The following is a 27876-nucleotide window of genomic DNA, read 5'->3' as shown; positions in this document are numbered from 1 at the left end:
ATCTTCCTGGTTAGCACCTATAACTAAGAGAGGGCCCAGCTTCCCCTTTCAGCTTCAGTCCAAATCCTGGCCCCAGCCACATGCCTTAGCACCTGAGCCATCAAAGCAAGGCCTGTCCAGCATCTTAGATACCACAGATGGGCCTGGTAGGGACTCCAACACTGGACTTATTATTATTTATTATTTTTTTTGTTTTAGAGACAGGGTCTCACTCTGTCACCGTAGCTGGAGTGCAGTGGTGCGATCATAGTTCACTGCAGCCTCGACCTCCTGGGCTGAAGTGATCCTCCTGTCTCGGCCTCCCAATTAGCTGGGAGTACAGGTGCATGCCACCATGCCCGGTTAATTTCTTTAAAAACTTTTTTGTAGAGACAGGGTCTCATTATGTTGCCCAAGCTGGTCTTGGACACCTGGCTTCAAGCCATCCTCCCACCTCAGCCCCCCAAAGTGCTGGGATTACAGGCATGAGCCACCACACTGGGCCCAACATCAAACTTTAAATTTGGGCACCAACATCATGACTTTGGATTCAGGAGACAGTGTTTTGATGACTGGAACAGGCACTCCCCTTCCAGAAGGTCCCTGTGCTGGCCAGCAGCTCTGGCAGGTAATGAGGGTTAAGTGGTCCCAGCACCCGCAGGTGCACCACAGAGCAACAGAGAAAGGGCCGTGTGACTCTACTGGCCAGAAAACACCAAACGGTGCTATGACCTCCACCTCGGGCCTGAGTGGCAAAGTCCTTTCCAAAATGCAGAGGCCCCTTAGTACCCAGAATGGCTTAGCCCCGACTCCTTCTCAGCGAACATCCTCGGGGACAGAGGCCTTCTCTTATCAAAGAGGGCAGTGATTTCCTTTCAGAACATGAAGCAAAATAAAAAACAAGTACCCAGGTGAGAAGAGGAAGTGGTGAATGGTGCACCATGAAAGGCCAGGCGCTCTCAGGAACACCATCTCCCACAAACCCACGAGAACCTGCTTGCGGGGAAGGAATCCCCTCACTACACAGACAAAAGAACCTGGGTGCAGACAGACAAAGTGACTGCCCAGGGCACAGAAGAGTCCATGGTGGCTCCAGAAACCCACCCTGGTCAGCCTGCCCTCAAAGCTCACGCCCTCCTCACACAGCTGTGTGGTCATGACCTTGTGGAAAGCAGGTCTTAAAACAATTTTTAAAGGCTGAAAAGAAACGCACACAAAGGAAAATGTGGTTGTGTGAAAATACTGGCAGCATGGATGGCTTCTGCTCTTTTCTTTGTTTCTAAATTTTCTTGTTTTTATTATTTTAAAATGCTTTAAATTAAATAATAAAAGGCTGTTTATGGCCGGGTTCTGTGGCTCACGCCTGTAATCCCAGCACTTTGAAAGGCTGAGGCAGGAGGATTGCTTGAGCCTAAGAGTTCTTTTTTTAAAAAAATAAGGTTAAGCGAAGTCCTGGGGTGGGTCCCCAATCTGATGGGGCTGCTGTCCTTATCGGAAAAGGAAAAGACCCCTCATGTGTGCCCAGAGAAGAGGCCACATGAGGACCCAGGGACATGGCGGCCATCTCTGAGCCCGGAAGAGAGGCCTGACCAGAAGCCAACCCTGACAGCACCTTGATCTTGGATTTGGAGCCTCCAGACCTGACAGAAAATACATTTCTGTTATTTAAGTCACCCGGTCTGTGGTATTTTGTTAGGACAGCCCTAGCAGATTCATATATCTCAGCCTATCCTGACAGAGGACCCTAAAACATCTCACAAGCTTATATAGAAGAATCACAGCCCAGTCTGATTTGGCGGTCGCCTCTTGCAAAGCAGAAGTCATCTACGGCACTCTGTTCCTGCTCTAACATGGCAGGTCACGCCTCCTGGCTTCTGGGCACAGTACTCGTGAAACTGCGCTGGAGGGACACACAAGAGATGCCCGCCAGGTGCAGGAGCCCTTGACAGAAGAGGCAAGAGCGCTGGTTCTGCTCCTGCCTCCACCCTGGGCTGCCGGTGGGGTCCTGGGCAAGGCACCTTGCCTCGCAGCCTCCGGTCTTCTCTTTGCACAACATGAGAGGGGAGCCAGTGATCTTTCAGGGTACTTGGGAGTCCCAAAGCTCCAACTTTACAAATTCTGCCTTCGTCAGCACACAGTCCTCAGTCTCACACACAAAATGCCAAATACAATTCTTCTTGTACAATCATTAAAAGCACACATATCAAAATATATACATGATAGTTTATTTCTACTAGAGAAGGCTTATAGCCTCATAGGAGCATGCATATTTAACCCACAGCAGCTATGCTATTTCTTGCAGGTATTCAAGAATATGTATTCCCTGAAAAACCACAAAAAGTTACTTTTCCCCCTTGGGAGTCACCAGACTACCACCATCATAGCTCAGTCAGTATACAATGCTTAACATTTCAAGGTGCCAGTTGATTCTTTAAAACACATTCTGCTTCTTCTACAGATTTAACTTCGTGTACAAGCCACTGGATAGGGAAGATATGTTTGATGTTATTAGTAAGTCCAGGTGACATGCACTATGCAGCTGACTTTGCAGAGAGACGGTGAAGAAGCCCTGCACCCATGCCAGGCTTCCACACACAGGAGCCACTGGTATTCCCTGGGCGCGGGCACCGTGTGACCCCACACGTGCAGCTGATCAGCGGATGCTTCTACAGAAGAAATCCCACAACATAATCAACTTTGAGGTCTTCCCAGCCACAGGGTCCAGCTCAGCTTTCCAGGATGTGAGCATGTCATGCAAGAATATGCATGTTGGTGTGTGGAGGGTAAGCCCTGTGTGAGGGGAAATTCCAAGCAAGACAGAAAGTATCTTGAGTTTCTGCAATGTCCAGATGCCAAAATGGGGTCTCCCTACTGCTGCCATATTTGCTGAAGCAACTTCCCCCTTAGGAATGCTGTTGGTCCAATTCCTCAGCCTGAAACAGAGATTCCACAATTTGCTTCTTTCAGGGCAAGAAGGGTTTACCTATGAATCCAACGCATGACCTTTATTGCACTTGATACTACAAAGTGCTTGTGCATATGCCTAAAATCAGACCAGCCTGTCCCCAATACACTCCCTTTTCCTGAGCATTTTCTAATGACAGAATTCATGTTCCTGTCCATCAAGAATACAGTGTCAGCTATTCCACATAAAAAGCAAGCTAAAAAGACAACTTTTTTTTTTTTTACTATTTTACATATTAGGCTGTGACACTCAAACAAGTAGGTAGGCTGTCCTAATATCAAGTGTGATATAAAAAGTCTGCAACCGGAATTTTCCTAGTGACCATTAAGACTCTCATTTTCAGTGGCTCCACAACATCTTCCTCATCTGCCTGTGTCCCCCAGCACAGGCCACCCCAGATGGGCCAGGCAGCAGTGAAGAGCCCTCTCTACAGCTCCACCGCCTAGGAAGGCTGGGACCTCAGGAGGTCATGTGACCTCTCACGTCTACTTCCTCATTGTCATTGAGGGGTTTTAGTTCTATGAGATAGCTTTGGTCTCTTTCTGTTCTAAAGAAAAGACATAACTCACTCTTCTATAATAACAGCTATATTTTAAGCCACCACAGACCTCATCCTTTTGATGACAAAAATGCCTTGCCATGCATTCAGGTCGAGTGATTAAGCCTTGTGGAGAAGGGGCTGTTATCTTCGTCAACGCTTCCGCACACCGGCTGGGCCGTCTGTCTGACGTGCCCCCACCCCTCAGGTGCTGCCAAGAGCAGCCACCTGGACCACCTTCAGCCCTTTCATCGTGGACAGAAACTGCACTTCCCATGCACACTTCTCAGCTTACTTTACAGAGTTAAACTTAAATCACCGGAGGTTAATTAACCCATTTATGTGCAGTGTTCCATTATTGGAACGCTAAGCATGTGGGAGTTATTTATATCCTACTGCTCAAGGTCATTGCCAAGGTCTGATTTTTCACACATGTCTGCAATTCAAAAAATTGCAACCTCCGGCATAAAAGGGCTTAAAAGGAGAACCACCAAGACAAATCTGCTATTCCAACCTCAGAAACAACTGAATGACTGCTGACCCAGTATTAAAGTGCTCCTCTGGCCCCAGAAGCCAGTGAGCCTAACTCCTATGTGATCCCTAAGGTTGGACAGTGCCAGGAACAAAGTGTTTTCTGGAACCTAAAGCAAGGGGGGAAGGCAGCGTTTTTAGAAAGTTTAAAAGTAAAGTTTACACGTAGCTTCAAAGGGGTGATCAGTGGAAGTGACAATGACGAATGAGATAAAACCGCCACCTGAAAATTAACATGCAATGTGGAAACATGGAGAGGGAAAGGGACATTTATCCAAGATGTCTTACTTAGAGAGACAGTCAGACTTTGTAAAAGAGAAAAGTATTCTAAAGTTATGATTTAATCCAGAAATGCACCAGAGATAACCCTTCTCCTTGTTGCTCTCCTTCTGTGACAGCAATGACAGGCTGGTGCGCACAATATTTCCGATATTTTTGCCCAACTAGACACTGGCCTGGCCAGCTCATTTGTATGGGGTTTGCATAGGTTTGTATAACTTCTACATGAGGAGGTGTTTGCTCCATGCATCTATCCTTAATTCAATCATTTCGGTATTTGTTCAGAGATGGTAGAGGGGAAACAGAAGCCATAAAATAATCACAGTCAAATACTGCTGATTTAGAGAAAGCACACAAACACACACACTCACACAGGACATTGGCTACAGGTCGTCTATGTGGCAAAACGTCACAGCAACAACCTGGAATATTGTCTCCTCTCCTTTTACCCCACCCAAGACTAAATGAATATGTCTAGAAAAGGGTGAGTTTTCCAAAAACTGACCACAGGCCATAGGAAAGACATAAAACCAAATTACACATTTCAATGCTTCAAAGACTGTCAAAAACTGTAATGTAGCCAAGAGCTCAACCAGTGATTTCAAGTTTGTGTTTTCAGCGTGCATTCACCTTTTAAGTTAAGATGTCAGCAGTGAAGGTTCACAGCATTCCTGGGACGTGATGCTCGAGCCCCAGAACCAAAGCTCGCCTGCCTCCAGGGCATTCTCTCCAAGACCTAGCGCTGAACTCATGGAATTCGCATGGCCTCCGTCATCGTCTCATTTCCGGGCATCCCCTAGGTTGGAAAAGTCCTAGATCTCTCTCCAGTGGCCTTTGTGCCCTGGAATTATTGAGGCAATTCAGTAAAGGGATCGCCAATGAAAAACTTATATCAGGAGTGTTGATCTCCCACAAAGTAGAAGGCCACCTAATGCTGCCTCATTAATTGTGAAATAAATCCTCCATGCAATAACCAGAAAACACTGTGCTGCTAAGTGAAGAAAGCAGAAACCAAGAAAGATCCTTCCACGCCTCATGGTATTCAGCCCCTCCTAGGGCTCCCTTATGCTTCAATTTCTGCACCTACAGGCATGATTTGTAAAGGTTTTCAACATTTCCATTATATATGCAGGAGTAGAACTAGGCCTGAGAAAGCCCACCCCAATGGCATCCTCTCTCCTTTCTCAAAACGTACCGGAGATGTTTCATTTCATGGGATATTGTAAGGGCTAACCCACAGCCTACGGATGGGAGAATGTCTAGAATCTTTCTAAATGCCAAAATATTTTATAACTCTTAATGTTCCCGACCTGCCGTCATCTCAAGCCACACAACCATCTGAATTAGCGGGAGAAAGTGACAGGAACAGAGCACGGATCACAGGGTCACAAATATGCCCAGGGCACACCCAGGCATTGTGCCAGCAGCCCACCCACAGACAGTCTATGAGCACAGCAAGGTGCACCCAGTGCTGCTGTTTGCCACGTGCCACTGAAGCACCCAAGCCAGTAAATGAGGAGAGTAATCTGGCCTGCAGACATGCTCTACCATTATCTCCATCCACCCCACAGCCAGACAGCCGGCAAGCTCCTAGAGGCCAGGGAACTTCTGAATCCCACAGTACTTCACTGACCCCAGCTGCGCCTCTGAAGGGCACACAGCAAATGCACGCGGACAGACTACACTAAAAACACCCAACTTCTGTTTGGTAGCCTAGAAGGGAAAATTTTGTTTCACTGGGACATCTTCCAAAATTTCATCAAATTGGCTCAAAAAGTAACCAAGCAGTCAGCCCAACAGATTTCAGGGCCATATTTTCCTGGTAAATGGAAAACACCCCATGCTGGGACCTCTGCTTGGTATACCCAGTCAATCTTAAGCATAAAAAAGCACAATCTTCAAGAAAAATTGTATGCTCAAGAATGCAAGAGAAAATTACATTGGTCATGAAATGGCACATTTTAATTCATCAGAAACATTGCTTCGTTAAAATTCAGGAGTTTTTAAAGATCGATCGCACTCACACTGATGAGACCCTTCGTTGTTCCTGAGAGTCTTCAGATCTAGTTGTGGCTTTGGGGTAACTCAGCTGGGATTCAGACGGGCCAGCCTGCAGAGCCTACTGTGGGGGAAGGAAGAGCTGTGCCTGTGAGGAGATGAGAGGCACTCCAGACACCCAGGGACCCGGCCAGGTCCCCGCAGCTCAAGCTACACGTTCTGCAAGCACAGCCCGATCATCACAGCCATCTGCGCCTCACCCTCTGCAATTGTGCGATTTGATTTGTCCAAGGCTTTTGCCAGGGCCAACATTTTATAGTTTCCATCAGCAAATACTCAATAACTATGTATTGAATAAATAAGTGAATGAGTGAAAGAGCTTCCAAACTAACAATTGCTTTTGCCTTCCGACGCCTCTGTTGGTGGCAGAGGGCTTTGTTGCTGATTATGTCATTTGTCATTTTGTTTTCTGGAGCACAACAGATTGAGCCTCAGTTGGAGAGGTGTAAAGACGTCAGCAAACAGACTGGCTGGGGAAGGAGAGGCGGCGTGGATGTGTGTGCCACTCTTCAGACACTCTCCTGAGCAGACACTGTGCTGTGACTCACAGGCCCAAACTCCACCCAGACTTGGTAAACAGCCTGTTTGAGTTTTATTTAGTTTTGTTATTGATCATAAACTGAGAAAATACTTCAGAGTTTAGTTAGCCCCAGGAAATTAAAATCCCCATGTGTCACAAAAGAAGGGCTGACTGGGCCCCTGGGCAGAGCTGCCTTTCTCTCAGGAAGCCACGGTGCGGAGCAGGGCCTCCGGGTCTGTTCACTGGGGTTGAAAATGTGGTCCTTATGTAGACTGCACCCTCAGATATTCTTATAGGCCAATGATCTTAGAGGCAAAGTCTGGTATAAATGAACTGTGATTTAAATTAATGGATAAAAGGTGTTTCTGTTCTTCTGGTATAACCTAACTTCTGAGAATGCACCAGTGCCTGACTTCTACTTTAGTTTTATATCTCACTAAATCCACAAATCAGGAGTAGCTCACACATCGGATGGTAAACAACAAAACTCTTTTAAGATACCCTAATTTTTTACAAGAAGCAGGTGCCAAAAAATGCCTAAAACAAACGCAGATCTTTTTTTTTTTTTTTTTTTTTTTTTTTGAAGAATACCTGTCTGGAGAAGAAAGAAAGAAAAACAATCAAATGAAGAAAGCAAATTAGTGGAAACTTTCAATAGCTATCAATTCTTCTGGCCAAGCAAAAAGTGCGTAATTTAGGGCTCTAATGGTTCAGGATCATTTTACCCAGAATAAGTTAAGATATATTGAGATAGTTGGAAAATGCTTAAGATATAAACAACGATTAATGGACAGGAGGCTGCTACAAACTCTGAAACTGACTGCAAGCCAAACATTTTAGATATGTAAAGGGTTAACTGACACTTTTCTATGGAAAACCAGGGACAGGAAGGAATCCCCAGCCCCTCTTCCTCTTCAAGGATCAAGGCACTGAGGACCCTGAGAATGATGGGGGAACAAAATCATCTAGTTTGACAATAACCAGGAGGAAGAATGGGCGCCCCATCAGCAAAGGGGAGGCACCAACTACCCAGGCCCTGCCGGCCCCTCCAGCTGTGCTCAGATGGGAGGACTGAGGTCTCCCTACAGGGTACAGCCCCACACAGTTACTGAGCCCACCACATCTGCCCACACAGTAAAACTCCCCAACAGGGTATGGGAAGGGCAGGAATCTGCTGTCCTAAACGGAACATCCAGAATGTTCCCATGGTTCTCCTAAAGGCTGCTGAACCTCTTCCAGGAGCCCCCAAAATCACGAGGAAGGCTGAGATATGGTGGGATTATTCTTCATGTAGGAGAAAGCCTATTCTTGAAGACAAGTCTTCACCTCTAGAAGCTCGAGCACCCAGCTTCAGCAAGAAGGAATTTATATCTGGCATTCTACGACCCAGTTGTTCTCTCCACCTCCCATCTCTCCACGGCAGTCCCAATGGCTCAGGACTGGACACAGCTGGGTCTGTGGCTGAGCATAGAGACAGACGGCCCCATAATTTTAGCAATGACTCATCTCTCTTTTACTTTGCAAAGTATGACAGTGGCCAGCTAGCAAACTTCATCACAGTCTTATGTATGCTTTCTTCACTGAAGCTCCCAAAAGATGGAGTCGGTGTTTTTGTTCAACTGTAAATTAAAGACAGATGACACTCCTGAAGATTTCACGTTAAGTGATTAGTCAAGTAACTGGCCATATAGTACTAAATTCTACTTATATTTACACACTTAGGAATCCTTGAACAGTTCAATGTCCTGCAATCTACAAAATGCTTTTACTCCCTTTAACACTGTTAGAGTCATCACAAATAGTCTAGGCCTCATGTAATCTCTCATTTCCTCAGTTTATACACCTATGCAATGAGACAAATGAGAAAGTGAGTATGATGTGATTTAAGTCCCTAGGAACTAAACCATTATGCATGCCGGAACTGACCAATTTTACTTTTAGAACTCAGAAGACTGACACAAGAGCAAATTCAAAACAACTGCTAAACAGCTCTAGTGCTGGGACCCTTACAGCCATGTGGAAAATACCAAGCAGTGGAGCCTTCTGAATTGTTGCAAAGAGGAATAGAGTCCCAGCTCCTCATGAGGCCTGACTGGTGTTTCCAAAAGCCCCCAGATGTCAAAATGCCTGAAGGCTTGGGGCTTGGACAAGGCTGTTTCCACAGGGCCTAAGTTCTCCTGCCAAAGCTCTGTGCCTGTTCATTTCTTTTCTAGGTTGTGTTTTAAGTGCTTCTAAGTAGGACAGTCGTATCAGGAGGTCCTCATGCTTTGCAGGTGTCATCACAGTGCAGAAGGTGCGGTCAATTGCCATGGTCTGCGGGGCTGCTACCGTGGCCCAGTGACCATGGTCTGCGGGGCTGCTACCGTGGCCCGTGACTCACCTTGCAGAGTGACTTCTGCATGGCTTTTCTTTCATAGTCACTATATTGTGCTAACACCTTTACAGATTATTTTTAGATTGTTAAAATTGTATTTTTCAGCAATATTTTAACTTGAAATAGCCAAAGTTGTGTATCTGGTCCTCTTATCAACTAAATTTTTCTTTACTATAAATTTGACACAATTTTAATATAAACAACTCTAATATGGATAGCTAAAATATCTTTCAATTTCAATGCACGTGACTTCTACAGATGGGGAAGAGACCTTTATCAGTGTAATTTTGGCTAAGCTAATGGAAGGTGGCTAAAAGGATATCATTTTCCTTTATTCACCTGAAGTTGAGGTTGGGACATTTGCCTATTTCATTCTGTGTTACATTCAACTCACATTTATCTGGAGGATTATAAAACTGCCAGACATTTTATTGATTAAAACCACCACCCAAATATTACAATTAGGATTACTACAGAAGTAAATCCTCAGTTCGAAATGTGAAAGGAATACAAATTGATAATTGTTCCCATTCCACCTTCTTCACGGAATAGAGTGATCACTTTGGAGAGGATGATAGTAGCATCTGGTCATTTATCTGATGGCTTCTACGTTTATATGAAATTTTCTAAAAATACCTAAAACACACAAATTACTAAATTAAAACTAGTTATGCAGGTACATTTTGCCTTCATGTCTTTGCCTCTTGTGAGATAAGGTTTTTAACGTTTTTCTCTGTATTGAACCAATGTCAGTATTTTCTAGTCAGTCTTCCATTAATTATTCTAAATTGTAGGAAGCTTATATTAATTACTTGCATTTTCTCTGAAATAAATATTTGATTACCAGGTTTCAACTGGGACTAAATCCAATCCTCATAATAAGTGTTTCTCTCTCCATCCATCCACACTAAGTTCAATGTGAAATCAGAAGAGTGTAGGAATAAGAATTTGGGCACCCCCCCCCACCCCGCCCCATAACCTGAGGGCAGACAGGAGCCCACACCATAGGGTGGCGCCGTCGCAGTCACCAGCTGATTACCTATCCAGAGGATGTCCACACCCTGCACCCACTCTCCAAATGGAAGTACCAGGTAGTTTCTCTTTATCAGATATAACTCAAGAGATACAGAAGGCAAACTCATTGCCACCTTACTGTTCAAACTCATGGCCTTCAGTGATCCTCCTGCCTGGGCTAAATGTTAAAAAGCATAACAACTGTTTTTCGAAAAATAATGAAAAACAAACAAAAACTTGATAACAGAACAGATCATCCTGATTATACTATAATAAAGGTCATTACAGCACCAAGATCAAGATATCGGAGTGTATCTTCCTGTATTTTATAGGACGGTATTTCATAGAAAGATATACTAAGATATTTGCAGACTTCTGCTTTCCAGAGGGCTGCTTTCTTATTTCCTCTATGTCCTGGTGGTGATCGTGCTGTTGCGGGTGACACCAAGTCTCCGTGTGCGGTGACTTCTCCCAGCCTGACTGCTTTCTAGCCAATCTCCTGTCATTTCACCACATTTGCCCTCCAGACGCGTCCAGCCACACCGGCTCAGTCCAGGCTCTCCACTCGGAGTGAGCACCACCTCCTCGGCTGCTGTCTCTGCTCAGACCACCTTCTCTTTACCCAAGACTGAAGCCCAAAAGTCACTCTGCAATCCACCTTCTGCCCCACCTGCCCTGCACATTCCAGCTACAACACAATCGGCACACAGATCCCTCTACCCCAGGCCTCTTCTCCACAGCTGCTGCTTCAGCCCAGGCCCTGTCCCCCTGACCAGGGACAGCTCCTCACTGCCCACCCTGGCTGGCCCTCTCAGCTTCCGTCTCCTTCTCCACTAACTCCCACCCTCGGCCACCAGACTCAGCTTCCTAAACACACATCTAATGACACTGTCTCCTCTGAAAAGTGTAGTGGTTCCCACACCCTATGGGATAATCTACGCAGAGCATTCAAAACCTCATGGGGCCAGGAGGTCGAGGCCAGCCCAGGCAACACAGTGAGACCTCATCTCTAAAAACATTTTAAAAGTTAGCTGGGCATGGTGACACACACCTGTATTCCCAACTACTCAGGAGCCTGAGGCAGGAAGATCGCTTGAACCAGTAAGTTGAGGCTGCAGTGAGCTATGATTGTGCCACTGCACTCCAGCCTGTGTGGCAAAGCAAGACCCTGTCTCTAAAAATAAATAAATAAACAAAACTCTACAGTTTGGCCCTAATTTTCTTTTCCAACTTTATCTCTAGCTCTCATCTTCCTGTTCCAAGGACAACATAATATGAGTCAGCTTTAAAATGAAAGGAGATTCTGAGACAGGCTCCAATGTGTGTACCCTGAAGCCTTTATGCCAAGTGAAATACACTAGACACAAAAGGACAAATACTGCATGATTCTACTTATGAGGTATGTAGAGCAGTCAAAATCATAGAGACGGAAAGTAGAACCATGGGTGTCAGCGGCTGGAGGAAGAGGGATGCAGAGTTAATGATTAATGGGTACAAAGTGTTGGTTTGGGAAAACGGAGAGAGTTCTGGAAATGGATAGTGGTGATGGTTGCACAACGTGAATGTACTTAATGCCACAGAACCGTACGCTTAAAAATGGTTAAAATATACTGTTTCCATAGCAGCTGAACCATTTTACATTTTTTCCAGCAACATACAATGGTTCCAACTTCTCCGTGTTATGTATATCTCACCACAGTTTTTTTTAAAAAAGGGACAAAAAGTTTGAGAAACAAAGTTACCAGCGTGCTGTGAAAGCTGAGTTGAAGGACTGGCTTGAGTTTCCCCCACCATTCTCTAACAAGACTTCCCTACCACAACCCCCGAGTTTCAAGAAAGACATGGAAAAACGTGGAGAGCCCCAACAAACCAGATCCCAGGAGAAAAAGAGGGAAACTATTAAAGTGTCAGGCTAAGCAGACAGACCCCAGACCTCTTGTGCACAGCGGGACCCTCTCCCAAGCACTGAGCTCACTAAGCTAACCCAGCATCGCCACGATGCCTCCTGCAGGAAGCATGCTGACTCTAAAATATTATATGAAGTTCAAGAAGAAACCCTGCAAAGGAAAAGCCCAGCGGACACCTCCAATGGCCCCCATGTTAAGTTACACAATTGACAACAGAATCCTGTCCCCTGACTGTCCTCAGCAAGCCTGTCCATGTCACCCTCTGCCCACTCATGACACCTCCAATCTGACCATCGCTGAAGTGACTGCCCCAAGCCAAATGAACCACACACCTCACGCTCCACTGCAAGCGCTCTTAACCTTTTCTGGAGGTCAAAACCCTCCTGAGAATCCTATCAAAGCCTTGGCATTCTCCCCAGGAACTGGCAACATTTCAAAGAATTCACAGATGCCCCTGGACCCCTAGGGCTTACAAACACTGTCCCAGTGCCTGTCTCCTTCACATTTCCCTTCTGTACTGCACTTGAGAGGGACGCTGCAACCTCCTTCCATTTGTAAGAACTATATAACTCTAACAAATTTCAAGAATCCCTCAGGACTCTCTTTGAAAGGGCAGCCCACGCCCCCCACCAATGTCAGGACGTCAAGGGGAGGTCGTCTCACATCGGCTTGAGAGGCACAGCCCGTCCGATACGCCACATCCCCAAAGGACGCCCCTCCCTGCGACTGCCCTCACAGATGCACTGATGTGACTTATGGGGACTGCTGCGATGCAGTCTGTTAACACTGGCACCAGCTGCCACGGGCGAGTCATCTCAGGAACCTGACCTTGGCAAAGCATGTTTCACACTCGAGCACAGCTCATCCGGGTGGCCTCGAGCAGGGGCAGGAAGGCAGAAAACAGACAGGGAGGTGCCGGGGTGCACTGCCCCCGAAACCGCGCCACAGGAGTCACCTCACCCACACAGGGAGACTAAACCCTCAAAGCCAAATTTTCAAGCTGCTGCTGAGAATCCCATAAAAAGCAATGCTATTTCTAACCTCCCGCACCATGGAAAAATACACACGCCACCAAGCAACCCAGAATCTGAGGGTTTATTTTTACATCTTTTCCCCACATCCCCCACCCTGGCCTCCCCCACAAAATTTTAGGTGGAAAATTTGCTAGCTTTTTAGCAGTTTGACAATGCCGTGCTAGGCATGAACTGACGGAGCTGCTAGCACATTTGAGTTTAAAGCAAAGCATCAAAGTATTTATCCCATATGACTCCACAGGTCTGCTTGATGAGAAATTAATACACTCTAATCACAGAAAGACAGAATCCAACAAGCAGGCGGAGACGAGGCCCAGGTCCCAGGCCATGGGCAGAAGTGGCAGAGGTGACAAGTTTCTCTTTCCCACCTCTGAAAGTGGTGTTCCCACCACGGGCCTTTCTTCCTGCAGGCTGGCATTCTCTAATCCAAACTATAAACAAGGGCAATCGGCACCCCTGATGCCCTTGCTGCGTTTCTGATTTTCTCAATGCCATTCTTAACCCTTGATTTGGTTTGGCTGTGTCGCCACCCAAATCTCAACTTGAATTGTATCTCCCAGAATTCCCACATGTCGTGGGAGGGACCCAGGGGAAGGTAACTGAATTATGAGGGCCTTTCCCATGCCATTCTCGTGATAGTGAATTAGTCTCACGAGATCTGATGGGTTTGTTTCTGCTTTTGCTTCTTTCTCATTGTCTCTTGCTGCCGCCATGCAAGAAGTGCCTTTTGCCCTCAGCCATGATTCTGAGGCCTCCCCAGCCATGTGGAACCATAAGTCCAATTAAACCTCTTTTCTTCCCAGTCTCAGGTATGTCTTTATCAGTAGGGTGAATATGGTCTAACACAGTAAATTGGTATCAGTAGAGTGGAGCATTGCTGAAAAGATACTCGAAAATGTGAAAGTGATTTTGGAACTGGATAACAGGCAGAAATCGGATCAGTTTGAAGGGCTCAGAAGAAGACAGGAAAATGTGGGAAAGTTTGAAACCTCCTAGAGACTTGTTAAATGGCTTTGCCCAAAATGCTGATAGCGATAAGGACAATAAAATCCAGGCTGAGGTGGTCTCAGACGGAGATGAGGAACTTGTTGGGAATTGGAGCAAAATTGACTCTTGCTATGTTTTAGCAAAGAGACTGGCAACATTTTGCCCCTGCCCTAGAGATTTGTGGAACTTTGAACTTGAGAGAGATGATTTAGGGAATCTGGTGGAAGAAATTTCTAAGCAGCAAAGCATCCAAAGGTGACTTGGGTGCTGTTAAAGGCATTCAGTTTTATAAGGGAAGCAGAGCATAAAAGTTTGGAAAATTTGCAGTCTGACTATGCAATAGAAAAGAAAAATACATTTTCTGAGGAGAAATTCAAGCTGGCTGCAGAAATGTGCATAAATAGCAAGAAGCCTAATGTTAATTTCCAAGACCACAGGGAAAATGTCTCCAGGCCTTGTCAGAGACCTTCACAGCAGCCCCTCCCATCACAGGCCCAGAGGCACAGAAAGAAAAAGTGGTTTTGTGGGCTGGGCCCAGGGTCCCCGTGCTGTATGCAACCTAGGGACTTGGTGCCCTGTGTCCCAGCCACACCAGAAGTGGCTGAAAGGGGGCAACATACAGTTCAGGCTGTGACTTCAGAGGGTGGAAGCCCTAAGCCTTGGCAGCTTCCACATGGTGTTGAGCCTGCAGGTACACAGAAGTCAAGAATTGAGGTTTGGGAACCTCCGCCTAGATTTCAGAAGATGTATGGAAATGCCTGGATGCCCAGGCAAAAGTTTGCTGCAGGGGCGGGGCCCTAATGGAGAACTTCTGCTAGGGTAGTGCAGAAGGGAAATGGGGGGTAGGAGCCCCTACACAGAGTCCCTACTGGGGCATGGCCTAGTGGAGCTGGGAGAAGAGGGCCACCAACCTCCAGACCCCAGAATGGTAGATCCACAGACAGCCTGTACCGTGTGCCTGGAAAAGACACAGACACTCAACACCAGCCTGTGCAAGCAGCCAGGAGGAAGCCTGTACCCTGCAAAGCCACAGGGGTGGAGCTGCCCAAGGCCACGGGAACCCACCTCTTGCGTCAGTGTGACACAGATGTGAGACCTGGACTCAAAGGAGATCATTTTGGAGCTTTAAAATCTGACTGCCTCTCTGGATTTTGGACTTGCACAGGCCCTGTAGCCCCTTTGTTTTGGTCAATTTCTCCTATTTGGAACAACCGTATTTACCCAATACCTGTACCCTTATTGTAACTAGGAAGTAACTAGCTTGCTTTTGATTTTACAGGCTCACAGGCAGAAGGGACTCGCCTTATCTCAAATGAGACTTTGGACTATGGACTTCTGGGTTAATGCTGAAATGAGTTAAGACTTTGGGGGACTATTCGGAAGGCAAGATTGGTTTTGAAATGTGGGGATGTGAGATTTGGATGGGGCAGGGGCAGGATGATAGAGTTTGGCTGTGTCCCCACCCAAATCTCAACTTGACTTGTCTCTCCCAGAATTCCCATGTATGGGAGGGACCCAGGGGAAGGTAGTTGAATCATGGAGGCCCGTCTTTCCCATGCTATTCTCATGATAGTGAATAAGTCTCACGAGATATGATGGGCTTATCAGGGGTTTCCACTTTTGCTTCTTCCTCATTCTCTCTTGCTGCCACCATGTAAGAAGTGCCTTTTGCCTCCCGTCATAATTCTGAGGCCTCCCCAGCCACGCAAAACTGTTAGGTCCAATTAAACCTCCTTTTCTTCCCAGTCTCGGATATATCTTTATCAGCAGCGTGAATCCGGACTAATACAATCCTAAAGTTGAAGAATCGGGGACAATGGTGAGATGGAGCTTCAGACTCCAGTCCCCTGATGCTGGGTAGACAGAGGCCCGGGAGGAGACAGGAGGTAAGAGGAGACATGGGAGACACAGAGAGGGGTCCCAAATAAGGCTGAAGAACTCAGAAACTCTTTCAGAAGCCGAGGGAGACCCCTGAACTAGAACCCCCAAACCTGGGATCCCTCCCAGGATCCCTGCACTGGCCACCTTGGTGTCACTTCCCTGATAGCAACCTGAAAGGCCAGCAGAGGCTCTGATCCACAGCTTCCCCACTGCCCATGCAGGTGGGAAACCTCAGGGCACCCTCTGCAGGAACCACCTTCAAGGCTGAGTTTCAGTCCTCCTCAAGTTAGGAGCCCCCAGCATAAGGTGGTCATTCACATGACAATTCCAATTGTCTTTTGTGGGTTTTTTGGGGTTTTTTTTTTGAGGGGGGGTAGGGGGGGATTGCAGACAGGATCTCACTGTACTGCCCAGGCTAGATGCAGTGGCATGATCATAGTTCACTGCAGCCTCAAACTCCCAGGCTCAAGTGATCCTCCCACCTCAGCCTCCTGAGTAGCTGGGACCGCAGGCATGAGCTACCAGGCCCACATAATTTTTTTGATTTTTTAGTAGAGCTGAGGTCTCATTATGTTGCCCAGGCTGGTTTCAAATTCCTGAGCTCAAGCGATACTCCTGCCTTAGCCTCTCAAAATGCTGGGATTCCAATTCTTTTTGTTTGATAACATTTTGACGAGTTAATCTGTTTTATTGCACAGTGCCAAAGATCACTTTATACACACATCTGGTAAAAATAAGCAGGACTCTATTTACCAGTGTAGACAGCAGGGACCTATATTCAAAGGTAATAATTGCTTCTCCCAGTACTATTGGTCCTCTTTGATTTTACCTTAAAAAAGTTTAAATCGATCGCAAAGATAGAAGTTCAGGTCGGGATGCACCGCCAGGGTCTAAGGTTATTTTTTCATTGTTTCACTGTGTCTCCCCACAGGGACCACTGGTCTCACACTGGAAGACATCCACATGGTCCCTGGTCTGCACCGGTGCCTTCAGATCCCTTAAGGACCAAGAAGAAAACCAAAAGAGAGGCAGAGTTTTCTCCAGCTGCACCTTTCCAGTCTGTGCTGACAGCCAGCCAGATCTCAGTCTGAGGCTGCACTGTCTTATGCGGAGGTCAGGGAATGGTGCAGGGAGCCTGAATTAATGCTTTATTTGCCCGCACCCCAGTGGCTTTGTGCTTAGTCACGTCAGCAGCACTCCCCCACTCGCTCCAGCAGGATGCCATGTGAAATTCCTTAGCAAACTTCCATAGTCCTGAAAGAGGACAGAGAGAGCAGGACCTCTGCTATTTTCCTCCAATCCCCCCAGGACACGGATCACAGCAGAAAGCCAGCATTAGGGTGGAAAATAACAGCCAACATGTTGTTGAGTGACGACTGTGCATGGAATGCTGAATTAGGCATCTTCAAAGTAATTCCATGAGATAAATATTATCCCATTTAAAGATGAGAAAAGCTGAGACTCACAGAGGGTTTGGACTTGTCAGGGTAACAAAGTGAACGAAAGTTACCATGCCATAACTCGACCCAAGGTCTTGTGGCTTCTGAATTCCCCACACAAATGCAATATGGCAAGGGCATATGTTTTCAGATTCATCGAGGAGGGAAAAACTCAAAAGTGCATTTAATAACAACCTAAACACGGGGACCAGGCTGCATTTTAAAACCAAGTCCAAATAAATCCACTGTACAAGGAGACAGGCACATCCTGCAGTTAATGCAAAGCTCTAGGCCTCCTTGAGCCCTCCCAGGCAAGCAGACAGAGAGCAGAAGAAGGCAATACCACCTGTCCATTTTATCAGCTCTTAGGAATGTCTCACAGTCCAGCTGTGAGCTGCTTAAGGGACAAAATTTTGCAAGTAACAGAGCAAATATAAATTCCAGGACAGTCAGCTGTAAGAACCTATTTTAGAGGTGTAAAAGTTCTTACGACGCCTCGCAATCTAAGTCTGTGCTTGAAAACTGCCCATGATGATGAAGCGCCATGCAGTTCTGCAGAGACAGTGATTTCTTCTTTAGCTGCTCTGATTTTCAGGAAAAGCAACGTAGCTCTGTATTTAATTTAAAATCCACATATACCAGTACAGTCAAGACAAAGTTTTCCATTACCAATTTTGAAAGTTGCTTAAACTAATTGATGAGTGAGGTAACAACCCCACATAAGGGGGAAAATCAGATACTTATGTCATTTGCAAGAATTCTTTTTACTTTTGCTGAAATGCTGTAACTCAAGTTTCAGTCTTCGGGGGCACAGTCCAGTGGTGTGTTCCGTTACCTAGTAAAATTCTACTTGAAGACAGTGCTAGTTTTTGGTGGGTCGATTCAATGGCAACTGTACTTGAGACAATAAAAGAGAAATGAAACTGCACCCACGCCTTTGTCAGCCCTGGTAGAGAGGTGCTGCCGCCGCCCACTTCAAGCTGGCGGTGGGTGTGCCAAACGATGGAAGAAAAACGGCTCCTCCACACCCACCAAGCCAGCGAAGAGCAGGGATTTTCAAACACCGTGCTGTTCTGTCAGGTTAATAAAGGGATCGTGTGAATAACAAGCATTTCGTCAGTCACTGAACATCCACGAGGCATGCAGTCTGGGTGTTCCCTGTGAGCTCTTTCCACCCCAGCTTCCCGAGAGCCAATCGAATGGGCGTGAAATCCACTCAGGAGAGAGGAGAGAGACACACGGGCTCAGCAGTGGAGGAGCTGCCCCCACACAGAACCCAAGCGTGGTTTGCTCTCCCATGCATACTACTTTGCACCCAACTGTAAAAAGTCCATTTACATTCCAGGGTCTGTGTGCCTCAGCAAGGAAGCACCACAAATCCTCCTGGATTCTGCAGGTGCCTCCTCTGCTGCCAACAGCAACCAGAAAGGAAAAAGCTGGGTTATGCTCTAAGAGCTTCGAGGGGGATTCCTCATCAAGTTGTCTCATTTGCCAAAAGTTTTATCGAGCTCCTGACCCTGCAGGCACTGTTCTAGGCCCTGAAGAAAAAATAAATAGAAGGAAGGAAGACAAGCGGGAGAGAAGGAGGTCCTTGCCCTCATAAGGTTTACATTCTAGAAAGGGATTTCCCATAAGCAATGAGTCCCACCACCAGGCACATTAAAAATATAGAAAAAAAATGGACCTTATATTTTATAGAATATCTTACCTTCCTGAAAATTCCCATGTATTTCTTCACTTGATGTTCTTTGACATCAAGTGAAGCCTGATAATGAGACAGAATAAGCATCACTAAAATCACGGAGGAACTGAGAAAACACGGCATCGAGAGGGGCAGGGCATCCTGAGGCCAGAGGCTGATGCTGGCATGCCAGGTGGGGGGCTCCCGGCACCTCCCAGCTCTGCCACTGACTGTCCCCCACCAGGGCTGGCTCTGAAAACACACAGGTGTCACCCAAGCTTCTACTGTGAATAGATACCCAAGCCCCAGCCGTTGACATCCAGCCCCAAAGAATAAACACACCAATGAGGCGCACCCTTGTAAAAACAAACGCAGCCAGACAGGTCCACCATCGCAGAGCAGCTCCTGCCACGACGAGCTCTGCTTCTCAGACACCACCACAAAGAACAGTCACAAGTAGTTCCACTTACCTTTTCCACTCTACAGAAACTGATGGGAGTTCTCAGAAATGGCCCAACAGGAGGTTTGATGTCACGAACGTAGAGCTTGAACCACTAGAAAGAAAGATGAAGAACTTCTGTGAGCCATTTGTTTCTTTCTGTGTGTCCCCCTCCCAAGTTTCAAAAACGGGTAAATATTTGAGGGCTGTCACGAGAAGAGGCATAAATATCAAAATGAGTACAATAAAAATGCAATAATAAGCATCAAGTAATAAAGGGAAGGAAGAGAGAAGAATTACAGCACAGAATTACTAAACTGGGACAAAATCCCCCTCTGCCTCCACTCAGCCACAGGCGCACCGAGTCCTCATCTGTCAAAGGACAAACACTTGCTCCTGCAGAGGCACAGGCCTCCTCTTTGATGAGAGGCCAAATAACAGTATCCCGGTTGGACTGGTCTTAAAATTCATACACACCCTAAAGGCTGAGAAAAGACCATCTTCTTTCACGACAATCCAGTCTCAAGACAACATGGGTCCATCTAAAGGCGGGCAGGCCCTATTGATTCCTCCACTGAAATACATGTCTGATTTCATGGAAGAGGCAGGCCCTCTAGCAGTGACACTGCTGGGATGGTAACGTTCGTGACTCTGCCCGCAAGGCTGCCTTTACCTGCCCGCCATCCTGTTAGGAGAGTGTCCTCCCAGCTGGTGCTTCAGATTTTGTCCATTCCATACAACCTGTCACTGGCATCCCCATCCCAACTGAGTGAGCATGCTCTGTGGGCAATGCGCCATCCCAGGTGGAGAGCCAGGTATCCTTGGGTGACCGCCTTGAGCTCACAAAGTAGTTTCAGGTGAACTCAGCAAAGCTCGGCCTCAGACACCACAAGTGCCTCTCAGCACCCCGCCTGCCAGTGTGCAGGACACACTCTTGTCCAAGGGGGACTAAGCCACCATCTGTCTAGCTTGTGTGCTGCAGTTCATTCTCCAGGAGGCTCGTACCCCAAAGCGTGCTCCTGCCATATGCCACTCCTGAGTGATCAGCCCATGTAAAGACAGCCGGATAAAACACGGCTGCACCTAGCTAGAGGAGCCTGGGAGATTCCTGCGGAGCTCTACCCCAGCCAAACACCTCCTTCCCATCAGCGTTGGGAGCCTACAGACATTCCTTTCTCCTCCTGTTTCCTGCCTGCCGAGAGATGAAAACAACCCACTGCTGATTTTCCAGATCTTAGTTTTTATTCCTCCACTGGGGCTGCTCTCACCAGTCTTCCTAGGATGCAAACGCTCAGATTTCTTGGGAACAGAAGTCCGTGAAATAACCAGAAAGGTACTGTGGTGGGCAGAATTCTAAGGTGACCCCCTCAAATTGCTCACACCCTATACAACTCCCTCCCCTTGAGTGTAGGTGGAAGCTGTGATTGGCTTCTACCCAACCGAATACTGCGAAGAATGCTTCTCCCCACACCAGGTGACCTACATAGGATCCCAACTCCGTGACGAGGGAGCGACAGACTCCCCTGCTGGCTTGGAGAAGCAAGCTGCCACCTCGTGATGGGGCCTGTGAAGGGCCACTTGGCAAAGCACTACAGGGGCTCCCCAGGACCTGAGAGCAGCCCTCAGCTGACAAGCAGCAAGGGAACAGGGACATCAGTCCTGCAGTTACAAGTCAATGGATTCTGCCAGCAACATGAATGAGCCTGGAGGTGGATTCTTCCCTACTCAGACCTGCAGATGGGAACACAGCCTGGCCAACACCTTGACTACAGCCTGACCAGAGAACCAGCTAAGCCATGCCTGACTGTGGAGCCATGGAAACTGTGAGATAACAAATGAGTACTGTTTTCAGCTCCTAAGTTTATACTAATTTGTTACACAGCAACAGAAAACTGACAAATGTAACTTAGTAATTAGGCCAGGTGCGGTGGCTCATGCCTATAATTCCCGTACTTTGGGAGGCCGAGGCGGGTGGATTAGGATGCCAGGAATTCAAGACCAGCCTGGCCAACACAGTGAAACCCCATCTTTACCAAGAAATACAAAAATTAGCTGAGCATGGTGGTGCACACCTGTAGTTCCAGCTACCCGGGAGGCTGAGGCATGAGAACCACTTGAACCCAGGAGGCTGAGATTGCAGTGAGCCAAAATTGACCCACTGCACTCCAGCATGGGTGACAGAATAAGACCCTATCTCAAAATAAATAAATAAATAAAATAACTCAGTAATTAAATATGGGGTACATAATATAAAGCGTATATGCATATACTAAATGCATACACAACTGTATATTAGAGCAGGCCTCTGTCCTGCCTCATCTACCAAAAGTGGAAATTCATTCTCCTACTCAACTTTGAGCTCCTCGTGGGCAAAAACCACATCCCCGTCATCCTGGCATCCCTAACACTTTGCAGAGTATGTGGCACATGGGAGGCCTTTAACATTTGTTGTTTTTTTTTTTATTCTTAATTTTTGTGTGCACATAGGAAGTATATGTATTTACAGGGTACATGAGATGTTTTGATACAGGCATATAATATGAAATAAGCAAATCACGCAGAATGGGGTGTCCATCCCGTTAAGCATTTATCCTTTGAGTTACAAACAATCCAATTACACTCTTTAATTTTAAAATATACAATTAAGTTATTATTGATTACAGTCACCTTGTTGTGCTATTAAAAATTTTTTAAATGACCCAAAGTAATAGAATTATGATTTGTCAATGTCTAGACACAAAAAGGCCTAGCAACCGAACTTATTCAAGCCTTCAGAGCAGAGCCCATAGCTTTGAATTTCAAAATAGGTTGAAGATATTTGGCTTCATGTTCTACCCCAAAAAAATGAACACACAACTTCTCCAGCACTGATTTCATTTTACCAGTGAACCTGAGTCAGTGCTTAAAATGTCACACAGTAGTTATTACTTTTGTCAAATATCCTTGCCACTTCTCTGGCATCTAGCTATCTACAGTTCAAGGTTAAAAACAAAAAATTCCCTAAGACAATTTCCAAAGTAAGAATTTGTGACTCATTTTTAATTTTCCATTAGTATCAATAAATCTTTCCTTCCCAACTAAAGTGACAAAACCTGTATGGGTCAAATGACCAGGCTCTAATTCTAAAACAAAATGCCAATCCAATTTCCTGGCAACCTGTTTCACAATTTCTTTTGGATTTTTTTTTTTTTTTGAAATAGGGTCTTGCTATGGTATCCAGACTACAGTGCAGTGGCTGCTCACAGGCACAATCATAGCTCACTGCAGCCTCAAACTCCTGGACTCAAATGATCCTCCTGCCTCAGCCTCCCCGGTAGCTAGGACTACATGTGCACACCACCGTGCCCAGCTCTTTAAGATATTCTGTTTTTAAACTGATGATTTTTAACTATTTTAAGCAAGACTTTAAGCTCTGTTGAAAATAATTCAACACATACACAGTTCCTGCTACCCAACATTGTGTCTATTTTACATTCCGAAAGGACTACTTTTAATAACAGTGATATTTGAAAATATTTAAATCAATACAATTACTTAAAAGAGTACAAAAGAAAAACTTTATTCATTACAGAAACCTGTCACACTCCCCTGAAATCTATATTCAGGACTATATGATATATTCCCACTTCTCCATCAATCACTCAGCAAACGTGATCATCATCTCCACGCTTTCTCCCTCAGGCTTAGCCTCGCAGGCAGCAGGATTCTCACACCCAAGCCAAGAAAAACTAAAAACAGCAGTTCCATGACACGAGGCAGAGAACTGCAACAAACTCACCTCTTCCTTTCAGCATAACTTTAACTCTCTAGCTGTGAAAATAGCCACTGACCTGCTGCTCGGCATCCCCTGTGTAGGGGCCAGCAGGGAACTGGAGGGGTCACTGACCGACCCCTCCCCAGGTCCAGCCAAGAGATCAACAGCTCCAGGTCACAGCACAAAGACAGACCTGACGCCCCATCCAGGCCTCCTCCCTCTGTTCTAGTAAACACAGGCTTTTTCCATAACCTCACCAAACACAACTCAACATCAAGCCCAGGCCTCCAAGAAAGAAGGCTGAGCAGAAACACTAAGCCTCCCCCAAGCAAATCAAGCCTTCAGAAGAAAGGTTCATTCAAGAGGAAGCCACCGAAGAGAACCAGCAAGCACAGCCGCTCGCTGAGGAGAGAAGAGAAGGCACTGGCTGAGCTCCTCACACGCCACACCCTGCGGCACCAGCCATCAGAGCATCCACACGTGGGTTTCCAACAGCATGGTCCTGTGGGGCTGCCGATCTCACTAACCCCAAACCACCTCCTGAATGACATGTCCCAGACATGGCTGTGAACCATGGGCCCCTAAGAAGCAGAGCAAGAAGAGGCAGAGTGGGTGCAACTCCTGAAAAGTGGCAGGTAGTACCACCCTTGCACCAGGACAGGACTGCATGAGGGGCTGGAGGATGGAACACCCCAAAGGAAAGCAGGCACGCTTATTCTTAATCTTTACAGTGTTCTCACTCTCTCTTTAAGGTAAAGGAAGATGGGAAATTTGTTTGGGTAAAAGTTGAAGAGAAGCCTGGCCACAGGCTTCTGGCCTTTCTGTGGAGCAGGACTCACTCCAGCTGGTGGCTGGGTCCTGGGAAGCAGAGCCATTTAAAACACAAGGGGCTGGGTTCTGGGAAGCAGAGCCATTTAAAACACAACGGGCTGGGTCCGGCAGCTCACACCTGGAATTCCAGCACTTTGAGAGGCCAAGGTGGGAGGACAGCTTAAGTGCAAGACAAGCCTGAGCAATATAGCAAGATCCCGTCTCTATAAAAAAGAAAATATTAGCCGGATGTGGTGGTGCACGCCTGTAGTCCTATCTGCTCAGGAAGCTGAGGCAGGAGGATCTCTTGAGCCCAGGAGTTTGAGGCTGCAGTGAACTATGATCACACCACTGCACTCCAGCCTGGGCAACAGAGTGAGACCCTGTCTCAAAAACAAATAAATTAAGCACAAGGAGGCCCAGAGACAGAGTGAAGAGCCATCTCAGGAAAATCGTAACAGGACAGAAAACACACAGAGCAGCTGGTGACATATGAAATAGAAAAGAAAGGCACCCTTCCCAAAACCAACCTTGCTTTATGATGCTTTTTTCAGAAACATTGCAGATGGATCCACCCCATCACCATAGATGCAGTAACCCACCTGATTTTTGCATCAGGGACAGTTTCACATCATAAAATGCACGTGTGCATTCATTCATGCATTCAACCTGTAAATGCCACATCGTTTTTGTTTTGACAATTTTCTAACATCTTTACTAGCTGATGCACCACAGCTCCCTAGCTTCTCTCTCACAGGGCTGCATTATTCTGAGCAAATTGAAGCTGAGATATACCGACCATAGGTGTGTCTTTCCTGGGGCCTCACCGGCCAGCACCAGGAATCTGCACTCACTGAGTCTGGCCTCAGTGAAGAGCCAGCGGTCATGGTAACCCCAGTCAAGAGCAGCAGGAGGTCTCCCGCTGTCCCTGAAGTGTCCCAGCCAGGTCTACAAGGCTGCCATGCAGAGTGACCATGCACTGGCCATGGCTCCTGCAGGCTGCATAATGCCTCTGTCCCCGCAGCAGCCTAAAGCATGACCGCCTGTGTCCTAACAAAGCTGCAGCAAGCATTTCATCAGCGCCTTTCAGACTCGAGGAACACACATAGAGCACGCAGCATGGGGCATGGGGTGATACCCAGGGACGTGTATCATGCGGCATGGGGTGATACCCAGGGACACTAACTCGGCCAGGAGGAGCGAGACGGAGGCGAAAGCCAGGCGCCGTCTGGCAGCTGTCTCACTGCATTTGAGTTTTCTTCTCCCCAAATAGAAATGAAAGTCTCTTCAAACCAGATGCAACAGTAAAGTGGTCCAATTTTGCTTGCCGGGAACAAATGAGGAATGGCGATGGCCACCCAGCAAGTCCCCTCTTCTGGAGCACAGAGCACCAACTCCAGCCATTGCCGGGGCACAGTTCAAGTACCCAGTCTCTTCAAAGACCTGAGCCCTATGACAACCCTCTAGGGGATTTCTACCTGGACCAAGGCAACCCAGGCCCCATGCAGCTGCCACACACAGATCAGGAGCATCCCTCAAAGTCAGCACTGAGGGCCAGGTGTGGTGGCTCACGCCTGTAATCCCAGCACTTTGGGAGGCTGAGGCGGGTGGATCACGAGGTCAAGAGATCGAGACCATCCTGGCCAACACGGTGAAACCCCGTCTCTACTAAAAATACAAAAATTAGCCGGGCGTGGTGGCGGGCACCTGTAGTCCCAGCTCCTAGGGAGGCTGAGGCAAGAGAATCACTTGAACTCGGGAGGCGGAGGTTGAAGTGAGCCAAGATTGTGCCACTGCACTCCAGCCTGGCAAAGCAAGACTCCATCGAAAAAAAAAAAAAAAAAAAAAAAAGGACTGAACAGGAGAGTGGGGTGGAAACTGACTTGCTGGGAGCAGTCCCTGTACCAGGGCTCGTTCAGCTTTTCCCACCCTCTCCCTTCAACCAAGATCTCTCAGTCAAAGCAAAAGCAGTCTACGTGCCTAATGTCAACTAACACTCTCTTGGCTCAAGTGCTCAGGCAGCAAAGTTCAAAGGCCCCACCTCCTGCACGTCAAGAATTCCAGAGCCATCTACAGGAAGACAGGACAAGGCCAACCTCAGGGAACACTATCGGCATTCAAGGCCTTCACGCAACAGGGGCTTATCAGATGGTGAACATGCCAGGCCCTGTGTCAGATGCTGAGGACATCACAAGGAGAAGAACACGGAGAAGAGGCCTTCGACCCAGGCTCTTTGGTCTTCAGTGGTAGCTAAGACCTCCATCGGCAGACTCAGAAAGACCTCGTGAACTAAGTACCCAGAAAGTGTGCTGGAAGCCCCCAGTGGGAATTGGGAAATGGGCCTCCTACAGGCTCAGAGGGTCCCTCTCCACCCTTCGCTTTCACACAGGCACTGAACGCCTACCGTCACGATGCCGAAGAAACGGACGATCCTACAGTCGTCTACATCAGCAGCAAGAAATCATTTCGGTTACAGTCACTTGAGTCTTAGCTAAGCCTCATTAGAGTCTCATTATTTAAGTCTGTCAATGGTATAATAGGACAGTTCTATATTAACTAGAATGGTTTAAAAATCATGACACCCTATTTCCCAGCATTTCTGAATGGCAAATGTTTACTGCTTATTGGTGTATGTGTTGAGTTGTTGTTTAGGTAAACTGAGCCAATAATAAACATCTATTATTGGTCGTTCTCCTCCATTAAACTATGTTTGATCTTTCCTCTGTAAATCCCCCATAGTAGTAGTCATTGTATAGTTTCATACATTTCAAATGCAATATATACACATGTATACATATATACACAGATAATATCCAAATACATATATACATAAACACATTCTGGGTTGTGGTATTTAAATACATACACATACATACATATCACATGTATAACTTTTTAGTTTCTAAAAACAATACTTAGTCTCATTATTTGAAATACATTTTCTCTTCCCTTCTGTCGGAGATCACTTCTTTAGTGCTGGCTGTGGTCTCCACTCCTGCAGAGTTCTAGCCTCCCAGTGAAACCTGCTGATGCCCTGAGGAAGGATCCTTCGCAGCACAACCATGCAGGGTCCAGAAAGCTGAAAGCAGCTAACTGCATTCTGCTCTAGCCAAACAGAACTCACCCCATCTGTATTATCTATGCATAAACTTTGCAAATAAAGTCCTGGATCCAGTACTCTGAGATAACTTAATGAAAACACATTCTACTGCTAAAGTACCTTTGCCTTGGCTTCCAATGCTTTGATAACACTTCTATGCGGTAATGCAAATAGGCCTGGAATGAGCATACTTTGCACTCTCGACCCGGCCAATTCAGACTCTACATATCTGTAGTGAGCCCCAAGGTTCTACATTTCCTTCTCTTTTTTTCCTTTTCTTTTTCTTTTTTTTTTTTTAAGAGACAGAGTCACCCAGGCTAGATTACAGTGGAGCCATCACAGCTCACAGCAGGCTCCGCTTCCTGAGCACAAGTGATCCTCCCACCTCAGCCTCCCATGTAGCTGTGACCACAGGTAGGCACACCACCAGGCCCAGCTAATTTTTAAAATTTTTGTAGAATCAGGATCTTGCTATGTTGCCCAGCCTGGTCTCAAACTCCTGGGATCAAGAGATTATCCCACCTTGGCCTCTCAAAGTGCTAAGATGTCAGATGTGAGCCACCATGCCCAGCCTCTACATTTCTAA

At 46.7% G+C, this 27876-nt stretch overlaps 1 protein-coding gene across 5 annotated transcripts in view; it reads right to left on the bottom strand.

The window, feature by feature from the left end:
* The window catches only part of LDLRAD4 (low density lipoprotein receptor class A domain containing 4), a 438552-nt gene that overhangs the window by 358916 nt on the left and 51760 nt on the right, over nt 1-27876 (bottom strand). For all 5 annotated transcript variants that reach the window (XM_058438680.1, XM_058438675.1, XM_032152884.2 and 2 more), the window contains exon 2: nt 19658-19741. The gene's annotated coding sequence lies outside the window, so the exon portion shown is untranslated. The remainder of the gene's footprint in view (nt 1-19657; nt 19742-27876) is intronic.

The sequence above is a fragment of the Hylobates moloch genome, unplaced genomic scaffold, assembly GCF_009828535.3.
Source record: "Hylobates moloch isolate HMO894 unplaced genomic scaffold, HMol_V3 SCAFFOLD_5, whole genome shotgun sequence".
Taxonomy (NCBI): domain Eukaryota; kingdom Metazoa; phylum Chordata; class Mammalia; order Primates; family Hylobatidae; genus Hylobates; species Hylobates moloch.
This window is presented reverse-complemented; position numbering and strand designations above follow the sequence as displayed.